A 12344-nucleotide genomic window follows, 5' to 3' on the forward strand; every position below is an offset into this window, starting at 1 on the left:
GGGTGGCTAAATTGGTTAAGCATTTGACTTCGGCTTAGGTCATGATCTCATGGTTTGTGAGTTCAAACCCCCTGTCAGGGCTCTGTGCTGACTGACAGCTCAGTACCTGGAGGCTGCTTCATATTCTGTGCCGTCTTCTCTCTTTCTGCCCCTCCCCTGCTCGTGCTCTCTCTCTCTCTCTCTCTCTCTCTCTCTCAAAAATAAACATTAAAAAAAAAAAAAGAATTCCAGCCCTGGGAAACATCTATATACATACAGCTCAGTGACCCCACACCTTCTGACACAGACCCCTAGACGGTTCACTCAGGACATCCTAGGAAAGACTACCAAACCCCAGAGACCTCACACTTTGTAACCCACATTCCCCAAGAGCTCAAAGACCTGAAAATCTGATTACAGACCTCCACAAAGCTTCACAATTAGGGATAAAGAAAGACCCACCAATTTCTCAAAAGAACTTCCAAACTGGGATAAGGATGGACAGACAGTTCAGAGACCTTACACCCTCTTCTCAGACCACCAGACCGCTTAGACCTACTCTGAACACAAGAGAGCCCCGAAATCATACACACTGAAACACAGGCCCTAAACCAGCTCAGAGATCTCGCACCTTTGATACAGATTCCTGTTCACAGATGTCCCGTCATGTACTGGATGCAGATTTCCCCAAAATAGCTCAGAGCCTTCATACACAGAGACCGATCCCCAAACCGCTCAGAGGCCTTCCATTGTGGTTCCCAGAAAATCTCAGAGACCTGAAAATGTAGATACAAATCCTCTACATAGCTCAGAGACTTCACACCGTGTAATACAGACCCCCAACGGCTCTGAGATCACATATCCTGGACGCAGACACCAAACGGCTTAGAAACCTATCCTAGGGTTACATCCCCGAGCAGCTCAGAATCTTCACACTCTCAACAGACCTCCAAATGATTCAGAAATATACCCTGAACTCAGACCCCTAAACCATTTATGGAACTCCCACTTTGTACTCCTATCCAGAAAGATTTCAGATACCTGATGCTCAATGGACACATCACCAAAGAGCCAAGAAACTTCACATTCTATTCAGTCTGCCACAAACAGAGGAGACTGGGGCACAGACCCACAACAGCTTAGGGATGTCACATTGTGGACACAGGCTCTCAACCCAGTGAACTTCTAACCCAGAAGGCAGACACAAAAAGAGCTCAGAGACAGCACACCCTGGCGATGTATGCCCACACAGCTTGACACCTCCTATAATGGGACAGAAACCCTCAAAGAGTTCATTAACCTCACAATCTGGAAAGCAGACCCACAAACAGGCCAGAGACCTCACCTATCAGACATACAATACCAAAATGCTCAGAGTTAACAAACATTACACTCTAGGACACGAATGCACCCCCATACCCAGCTCAGAAGTATAACATCCTGGACAAAGACCCTCCCCACCAAAAAAAAAAAAAAAAAACACCCAAGAGATGTCATTAGTAACAGAACCCCAAACCACTCAAGAGACCTCAAACCCTGGAAACAGACCACTGGTAAGTCAGAGACCTCATACCTTGGGCCTGAGACTCTCCCAACAGGAGCTACCTCACCCCTGGGAACAGGGAACTCAACACCCAGGAATGCAGAGATCAGAGATCTCACACTCTGGGGCACAGAGGGTAAAGCACCTCTGAGGCCCAAGAAAGTATAAAGACATTAGTATAAAGACCTCAAACTTGACACAGACCCTGCTCTAAACTGCTCTAAAAAAAAAATCATAACCCAGAGACAAACCCACATCATAGAGAACTAATCCCCTGGGACATGGGCTCAAGACAGGAGGGGGGAGAAACACCCTGAGCCAAGACACTCAAACACACCCGAGTCCTCATATGAGGGTCACAGACCCCAAACAGCTCAGCCACCTCATACCTGAAAGGAGGGACTTCTAAGTAGCTCAGAGACACCATACTCTGCACAGACCGTCAGAGTTGAGAGATTTCACACACCGAATAAAGACCTCCAAACAGCGCAGAAAACTGACTAACTGGCACCCCTCTCCCTCCAGTTGAAAGCTCAGAGACCGTGACCCTGGAACAAATGCTTAATGAGTCAGATGTATCACACTCTGGGACTGAGATGTCCCAAAAGGAGGAGACTTTACACCTGAAAATATCCCCCGAACATGTCAAACTCTCAAGCAGAAAAAGCTCAGAGACCACATACTCTAGAACACAGGGGCCAGACATCTCAGAGATCATACAGTGTAGACATAGTCACCCAAACATCTCAGTGAACTCACCCCTGGAATGTAGACCAGAAAAAGCTCAGAACCCTTGGATCTAGGATTCAGAAATCCTTCCAAGACTTAGGGTATAGACACCAAAATAGAATTCAGAGAATATGCTAGATGCAGAGCATCAAAGCATTCAGAGACCTCAAATTGTGGGACACATACATGTAGACAGATCAAGGACCTCACACCCTGGATGTACACACAAAACAGCTCAGAAAATTTAAATTCTAGGAAATACACACCTCAAAAGAACAGACCTCACATCCTGTGACATACAGGAAGATCAAAACCACACAAGTGGAGGGGCGCCTGGGTGGCGCAGTCGGTTCAGCGTCCGACTTCAGCCAGGTCACGATCTCGCGGTCCGTGAGTTCGAGCCCCGCGTCAGGCTCTGGGCTGATGGCTCAGAGCCTGGAGCCTGTTTCCGATTCTGTGTCTCCCTCTCTCTCTGCCCCTCCCCTGTTCATGCTCTGTTTCTCTCTGTCCCAAAAATAAATAAACGTTGGAAAAAAAAAATAAATTAAAAAAAAAAAAAAAAAAAAACACACAAGTGGAGATAGATACCCATGACTATTTCAGGGCCATGTCCAGGGACCCACATAGACTTCAATCTTTTTCTTTTTTTTTTTTTTTTTTTTTTAAACATTTATTCATTTTTGAGAGTGAGAGAGACAGAGCATGAACAGGGGAGGGGCAGAGAGACAGAGGGAGACACAGAATCTGAAGCAGGCTCCAGTCTCCGAGCTGTCTGCACAGAAACAGAACCCGACGTGGGGCTTGAACTCACAGACTGAGAGTTCATGACCTGAGCTGAAGTCGGACGCTCAACTGACTGAGCCACCCAGGCGCCCCCACATAGACTTCAATCTATGTGACATATGCACATAAAAATATCAGATACCTCACATGCCAGGATATACACCCACAAACAGTTTGGAGCACTTGTATCCTGAGAAATAAACCAAAGAATTGCTCAGGGACCTCACATATTGGGACCTACACGCACATAGAGACCAGAGACTCAAATCCTGGGACATAAACCCAAAACACCTCAGAGGCCTTACATGCTGGGACAAAGAAAAGTCAAAACCTACGATCTGGGACACAGAGCCCCAAACAGATCAGAGACCACACACTTTTGACACACATACCAAGAACAGACCCTCACATCCTGAGACATAGAACCATAAAGGGATCAGACGACTCTTTTTTTTAATGTTTATTTTATTTTTGAGAGAGAGAGAGACAGAGCATGAGCAGGGGAGGAGTAGAGAGAGAGGGAGACACAGAATCGGAAGTAGGCTCCAGCCTCCGAGCTGTCACCATAGGGCCTGACACGAGGCTCAAACTCACAAACCATGAGATCATGACCTGAGCCAAAGTTGGACGCTTAACTGACTGAGCCACCCAGGCGCCCTGGGGTCAGACAACTCTTATCTTGATGTACACCCACAAACAAATCTGACATCTTGTGACACGGACCCTCAGGGTCTTCACACCCTCGGACAGATACCCACAGATAGGTAATAAACCTTGCAAGTTGGACATACACACAGAACTAGACGAAAGACTGCTCATCCTGTGACATAAATCCAAAAAGTGGTCAGAGAAATCATGTCTTAGGACATATACTCAGTCATAACAGAGACTTCAGATCCTAAGACGTGCCCGCAAAACATCAGAGAGCATACACCGTGGGATGTACACCCACAAACAAACCAAATACTACCCGCTGGGGCATGCATGGAAAAAGAGCAGAGAGGTGTACATTCTAGGAAATACACTAAGATATCCTGGGAAATGCATCCACAAAAAGACTAGAGACCTCAAATGTTTGACAATACACCTAAAGAGATCAGAGATACCACATCCCAGGACATAGAGTGATAAAATGTTCACAGACCTCATATGGTGGGAAATCGGCACAAAAACAGATTAGAAACCTCACATCCTAGGACACACACCCTCAAACAGTTCACAGACATAAAGTCCTGCAAAATTCACTCACAGACCATTCACAAACCTTATATCCTGCAACACACGCAACAAATCAGAGACCTCACATCCAGGACTATACCTACCAAGAGAATACAGATAACAGATCCTGAGACACACACTCAGAAACATATCAGTGGGGGCATGCCTGGGTGGCTCAGTCAGTTAAGTGTCCAACTTCAGCTCAGGTCATGATCTTGCGGTTTGTAGGTTTGAGCACCATGTTGGGGGCTCTGTGCTGACAGCTCAGAGCCTGGAGCCTGCTTCGGATTCTGTGTTTCCCTCTCTCTCTGCCCCTGCCCCGCTTATGCTCTCTCTTTCTCACTCTCTCAAAGATAAATAAACAAATAAACATTAAAAGAAAGAAACATATCAGTGACATGAAATCCTGGGAAGACAGCCACAAGCAGATCAGAGACCTCCCACCAGCAAAATACACACATAAAGTGGAGAGAGACACATTCTGAAACACACACCCACAAACAGCTCAGAAAAATCACACATTGGGAAATACAGCCATGAACACCTTGGAGACTTCACATCCTTGGACATATACCAACAGAGCAGATACCTCAAAACCTACCAATCACACCTGGAAGCAGATCAGTCCTCACACATCAGGGAATACACCCAAAAACATCAAAGGGCTCATGTCCTGGGATGTCCACGGACGAAAGATTCTAGAGAGACTTCACAGCCTGAACACGCACCCACACATGGGTCAGAGACCTCCAATCCAGTAACATACATGGACAAACAGCTCAGAAAGCCCACGTGCTGGAGCATACAAAACAAAAAGGCAGACCAGAGACCTCAAACCCACGATCAAGTCAGACACTCCATGTGCTGAAAAATACACCCGGAAAATACCCCAGATGGTAGAAGTGACATCTTGGGGCAAGACCCACAAAGAGATCAGAGGGTTCACTGTTTTAGCTTCAAATCTCTTTCTCTCTCCCTCTGATCTCTGCTCCTGCCATATCATTGCTTTCTGTGACTCTACTTCCATCGTCACATGGCCCCCTGTCTCAGTGTACATTGTCACTTAGTTTTCTGTGACCCCAAAGGTCCTACCTCCCTCACGTAAAGACCCTCGTGATTAGAATCAGTCCTCCTGGGTAACCCAGGATAACTGCTCCATCTCACAGTGCTTACTTAATACATATCTGCAAAGTCCCTTTCTCCAGGTAAAACAACATATTTATAAGTTCCAGGAATGGGGTGGGCACATATTTGGTCAGCCATCATTTGATCAAACAGAACATACATGCACAAACAAAGAGAAACCTCACATCCTCGGACATAATGTACTTGAAGACTTCATACCCGGAGTTACATACTTCCAAAGAGATCAGAGACCTTCCACCCTGGGACAGGCATGCAGAAGATGAGAGAGCCACATTCTGAGACATTTACTAGCTAATGCTCCAAAAGGGCTCTAAATCCCTCACACTCTGGGAATTAAACCTACAAAGATATAAGAGAACCCACTCTTTGGGACATACACACCCAGAGAGAACAGGAACCTGATACTGTGGGATATACACCAACACAAAGATCAGGGGCTCCACATTCTAGGACCTCCAACTCTGAGACAAATACACAAAAAGAACAGAAAAGTGGCCCACATTCTCTGACACTCACACACACACACACACACACACACACCAGGGACCTCACAAACTGGGACACAGAAACACATGCATATCAGACCTCATGCCCTTTACCAACACACCCAAGGAGATTACACTCTCGCATATGTGACATACACGCACAATCAGATCAAAGACCTGATCCCAGAAATACAACCAAAACCACACCAGACACCTTCAATCCTGCGGGATGAACCAACAAACAGGTTGCAGACCTCACATGCTGATAAATGCATCCAGATAAATTTGGACACCTGAAATCTTGGAGCATACTGTCTCAAGGATATCAGGGAGCTCAGATCCTGGGATACATGCCCACAAACAGATCCTCCCATAAAGAGGTGAAAGTCCTCCCATGCATAGAAATACACCCAGAAACATCATTTCAGGGAGCTGGCAACGGGGGACATGTACCCAGCAACAGATCAGAGGCCTCACATCTGAAACATACACCCAGGATGAGCTCAGAAATCTCACACCTTGGATATGTAGACCTTAACATAAGAATTTCACTTCATGGTATATATACCAACAAACAAATCAGAAATGCTTGCAAATACCCCCATAAAACATCATCTGATGACCTGGAACATAACCCCCACAAACCGTTCAGAGACCTAACACTCTGGGATGTGCATTCACAAAATATCACAGATCTCACATCCTAGGACATGCATTGAGAAACAGATCAAAGAACTAACCTGGAAAAACACAGCTAAAACATTAAACAAGTCAGAGACCTCATACCCTTGTTCATTCACCAGTGAAAAGATCAGCCACTTCACGCTATCAGACAAATACCTACAAAAAGATGAGGGAATTTCTGTCATGGGCTACACACTCTGTTTCATTCCTGCTTCAGTCACCAGCAAACATACAAGAGGCTTCCCACCACGAGACAGAGACAAACAGATCAGGAAGTCTCACATGCTGGGCCATAAACCCAGAAACAGATCAGGCATTTTGAGCAAAAAGACCAAGAGGTCAGAATCCTTACACCATGAACACACATATCTCAACAATTCAGAGAATTCACATACTGGGAACTGTATGCAAAATCAGATTCTCCCCTCCTAGGACATACACCCCAAAACAGCTGGACCCATAAATTCTGGGACACACACCATTACAGAGATCAGAGACCTCACACCCTGGTTCATAAGTGTACACATGGATCAGAGACTCCCTGCCATCAGACACACACTCACAAACAGAGGTGTTCACATCCTGGGATGTGCACTGACAGCCAGATAGAGACCTCATAACCTGGGACACTATAGTTGTTTCTCTCTCAGCCTGGTTTTGTTGTTGTTGTTGTTTTGGTTTGGCTTTTTTGTTCTTACTGTTTTTAAGAAAAGGTGCCACAGGGCACCTGGCTGGTTTAGTTGGTAGAGCATGCAACTCTTGATCTTGGGGTCATAAGTTTGAACCCCATGTTGGGCTGGAGCCTACTAAAGAAAAAAAAAAGAAAAGAAAAGAAGGCCACATTTACCCCATTTCTTTTTTTGTAAGTTTACTTATTTTTTGGGAGAGAGAGACACAGTGCCAGCTGAGGAGGGGCAGAGAGAGAGGGAGAGAGAATCCCAAGCAGGCTCCTCACCATCAGTGGAGAGCTGGATGCGGGGCTTGATCCCAGGAACAGTGAGATCACAACCTGAGCCTAGATCGAGTCAAACGCTTAGCCGACCAAGCCACCCAGGTGCCCCTCCCCCTGCTGTTTCTTGAAGGTGCAGGCCTTAATCTCGTCAGGGCTCTGGACTTGCTGCTATAACAAATCACCAAATCTTATTATTGTAAAACAACACAAATTTATTATCTTCTATTTCTGCAGCTCAGAAGACTGACAAGGGGTCTTACAGGGTAAAAGCCAAGGTGTCAGTAGAGCTGACTTCCTTCTGGAGTTCTAGGGGAGAATCCAGTTCCTACAGGACACTTGTCTTCTTGAGCTCGTGGCTCTTTCCTCCACCTTCAAAGTCAGCAGTATTTCATCTTTAAATCTCTCCCTCTCTCTGTATCCATCTATCTCCACCTTTATTTCTCTTTGATCTCCGCTTATGTCATCATATCACTTTTTCTTTTCTTTTTTTATATTTTAATGTTTATTTATTTATTTATTGAGAGAGAGAGAGCGAGCGAGAGCAAGCGCAAGCCAGGGAGGGGCAGAGAGAAAGGGAGAGAGAAATCCCAAGCAGGCTCCACGCTTTCAGCTTGAACCCATGAACTACAAGATCATGACCTGAGCCAAAACCAAGAGTCAGATGCTCAACCGACTGAACCATCCAGGCACCCCTCATCATGCCACTTTTTCTTTTTTTGTTTATTTTTTTAATGTTTATTTATTTTTTTTTCAACGTTTATTTATTTTTGGGACAGAGAGAGACAGAGCATGAACGGGGGAGGGGCAGAGAGAGAGGGAGACACAGAATCGGAAACAGGCTCCAGGCTCTGAGCCATCAGCCCAGAGCCCGACGCGGGGCTCGAACTCACGGACCGCGAGATCGTGACCTGGCTGAAGTCGGACGCTTAACCGACTGTGCCACCCAGGCGCCCCAATGTTTATTTATTTTTGAGAGAGACAGAGTGTGAGCAGAGGAGGGGCAGAGAGAGAGGGAGACACAGAATCCGAAGCAGGCTCCAGGCTCTGAGTTGTCAGCACAGAGCCCGATGCAGGGCTTGAACCCAGGAACCGTGAGATCATGACCTGAGCCGAAGTCGGACGCTTAACTGACTGAGCCACCTAGGCACCCCTCATGTCACTTTTTCTGACTGCTTCTCTTCCTACATTGTGTTCTCAGACTCTTGCCTTCATGTGTCCCTCATATAAGGACACATGTGATTACACTGGGCATACCCAGATAATCTAGAATAATTTCCCCATCTCAGGATGCTTAACTTAATCATATCAGGAAAGTCCCCTTTAACTTAATCATATCAGCAAAGTCCCCTTTTCCATGTAGATTAACATAATTAGAGGTCCCAGGGATTCGGAAGTGGACATCTTTGGGGTATTGCTTTTCAGTCACCAGAGACATGTATGCACAAACAGCTCACAGACCTCGCATCTGGAGCCATACACTTCCACATAAGGGAGACGCTTTCCTCCCTCTAACACACACCCAAAAAGAACAGACACACACACATTTGGGGACGAATACAAAAAAAAAATGCTCAGAGTCCTTAAGCACTTGGAATGGAACTCACAAACATAAGAGAACCTGCCACCCAGGTCATACACACACAAACTGCAAAGAGAAACACATTCTTAGACATAAACCCACAAACAGGTCATACCTCACAAATTTGGACATGTAACAGCAAACTGAATAGGCCTCACACCCTTGATAAACCCGCACAGAGACTAGACACTCACATACTGTGATATACACTCACAAACAGATCAGAAGACCTCATGTGAGAAATACAACTAAAAAGAGATCACAGCCCACAAATCTTGCCACCTGAAACTACAAACAGGTTAGAGGCCTTACATGCAGGGCATACAGCCAGAATAAGTGCAGAGACCTGGAGATGTACACCCACCAAAAGACGAGAAGCCTCACAACCCCAGATAGCTGCCCACAGACAAACCAGAGGTCTCAAATCCTACAGCATACACCCACAATCAAGTTGGAGGCCTCAATGTTAAGAAAAAGAGCCAAAGGGGCGCCTGGGTGGCGCAGTCGGTTAAGCGTCCGACTTCAGCCAGGTCACGATCTCGCGGTCCGTGAGTTCGAGCCCCGCGTCGGGCTCTGGGCTGATGGCTCGGAGCCTGGAGCCTGTTTCCGATTCTGTGTCTCCCTCTCTCTCTGCCCCTCCCCCATTCATGCTCTGTCTCTCTCTGTCCCAAAAAATAAATAAAAACGTTGGAAAAAAAAATTAAAAAAAAAAAAAAGAAAAAGAGCCAGAAACCCATCACAGACCTGAGATCTTGCAACATATGCCCATAAAAGGATCGGAGGGGTTGTATTCTGGGACATGCTCTCAAATAGGTCAGAGGTTTCAAACCAAGGAAAATGACCCACTAAGAGCTCAATAACCTCACAGCCTGGACATACACCTTCAGATCAGATACATGTATATCAACATATAGGGGCACCTGGGTGGCTTAGTCGGTTAAGCGTCCGACTTCAGCTCAGGTCGTGATCTGAGGTTTGTGATTTTGAGCCCCGCATGGTGCTTTCTGCTGTGAGCACGGAGCTCGCTCTGGATCTTCTGTCTCCCACTCTCTCTGCCCCTACGCTGCTTGCACTCTCTCTCTGTCCCTGTCAAAATAAATAAATAAACTAAGAAAAAAAGAGCTCAGAGACCAAACATTTCCTAGGGCATGCTGAAAGCAAACAGATACGAGAACTCAGATCCTAGGAGAGCACCCTCAAACAGGTCAGGAGATTCACATTCTGGTTCACTGACCAGTGAAAACATGAGACATTTCGGACCATCAGACTACCCACAAACACATCAGGGAATGCACATCTTGGACATACACCAACAAAGAGATTCCAGACCTCACAACTTGGACACAGAGCCGCAAACAGATCAGAGACTTCAAACACCACAAAGAGCCCAAAGCCCTCACACCATGTGACATGTACCATCAAACAGACTGGGGAGCTGAAATCCTGAGATATGTACCCACAAACAGATTAGAGACCTTACAACCTGGACATGTAACCACAAAGAAACCACAGAGTTCAGAATCTGCAACATGTACCCACAGACAGATCAGAAACCTTAAGCCTTGAGTCATACATAAAAAATAGATCGTAAAGTTCACATTCCGGGATATAATCCCCCAACAACGCAGAGGCCATCTGTACCTGAGGCACAGACCCACAGACGGATCAGAGACCTTAAATCCTGTAACACACAACCACAATCAAGTCAGAGACATCACAGGCTAAGGAAACACCAGAAACAGATTATAGACCTGAAATCTTATAACACAGATCCACAAACATATCAGAGAGCTCATGTGCTGGGACATTTATCAGCAAACAAATCAGAGGCCTCAAGTCAAGGGATAGATACCCACAGAGTTCAGAGACCTCGTGTGCTCTGGACATAGGAATCTAAATAAAGCAGAGATCTAACATGCTGGTATATATACGTGATCAAATCAGAAACCTCCTACCACTGGAAATACCCCCCAAACAGATCGGAGACCTAACAACTGGAACATACCCCACAAACATCTGAGAACCCTCACATAATAGAACACATTCCCCAAATCAGCTCAGACACCTGACATCCTAGGACATGTGCACACAACCTGATTGGAAACCTCACATTCTAAGACATTATTCCCACAAACAGCTATGAGACCACGAGGTCTGGGACACACCCCCTCAACCATTCTGAAACCTCTCATTGTGGTTCATACACCCACACACAGATCAGAGACCTCCTGCCACCAAATGCACACTCACAAACGGATGGTGGAGTTCACATCCTGGGATGTGCACTGACAACCAGATAGAGACCTCACAACCTGGGACACTGTAGTCATTTTCTACCACTGCTGTAACACGTTACAATTTTAGTGTCATGAAACAACACAAATTTACTATCTTACCTTTCCACAGGTCAGAACCCGACAACGGGTTTCAAAGGGCTAAAATCAAGTTGTTGGCAGAATTTCATTGCTCCTGGAGGCTCTAGGGACAGAATCCATTTCCTTGCCTTTTCTAGTTTCTCGAGCTGCCTGCATTTTTTGGCTCATGGCCCCATCCTCAAACTTCAAAGCAGTGTTTCATTCTCAGAATGCTCTCTCTCTCTCTCTCTCTCATCCTCTTTGATTTCTATTTCTTTTTTTTTTTTAAGTTTATTTATTTACTGTGAGAGACAGAGAGAGAGGTACAGGGCAGAGAGAGAGGGAGAGAGAGCATCCCAAGCAGGCTCACACTGTCAGCGTGGAGCCCAACGTGGGGCTCGAACTCATGAACCAAGAGATTAGGCATGACCCAAGCCAAAAGCAAGAGCAAGACGCTTAGCCAACTGAGCCAGCCAGGCGCCCCTGATTTCTATTTCTGTCGCCACATCTGCTTCTCAGGCTGAATGTCTTGCCTCTCTCCTGTAAGGACCCTTGTGATTATATTAGACTCGCCTGGAAAATCCAGGCTACTATCCCCCATCTCAAGATAACTGTTTTATCACATTTGCAAAGGACCTTTTCTTTAAATTTTTTAAAACGTTTATTTATTTTTGAAAGAGAGAGTATGTGTGTGTGAATGGGGGAAGGGCAGAGAGAGAGGGAGACACAGAATCGGAAGCAGGCTCCAGGCTCTGAGCTGTCAGCACAGAGCCCAAAGCGGGGCTCGAACTCACAAAATCGCGAGATGATGGCCTGAGCCAAAGTTGGATGCTTAACCGACTGAGCCACCCAGGTGTCCCTGCAAAAGACCTTTTTGACATGTAAGGTCACA

Source organism: Leopardus geoffroyi, chromosome X (genome assembly GCF_018350155.1).
Source record: "Leopardus geoffroyi isolate Oge1 chromosome X, O.geoffroyi_Oge1_pat1.0, whole genome shotgun sequence".
Lineage (NCBI taxonomy): Eukaryota > Metazoa > Chordata > Mammalia > Carnivora > Felidae > Leopardus > Leopardus geoffroyi.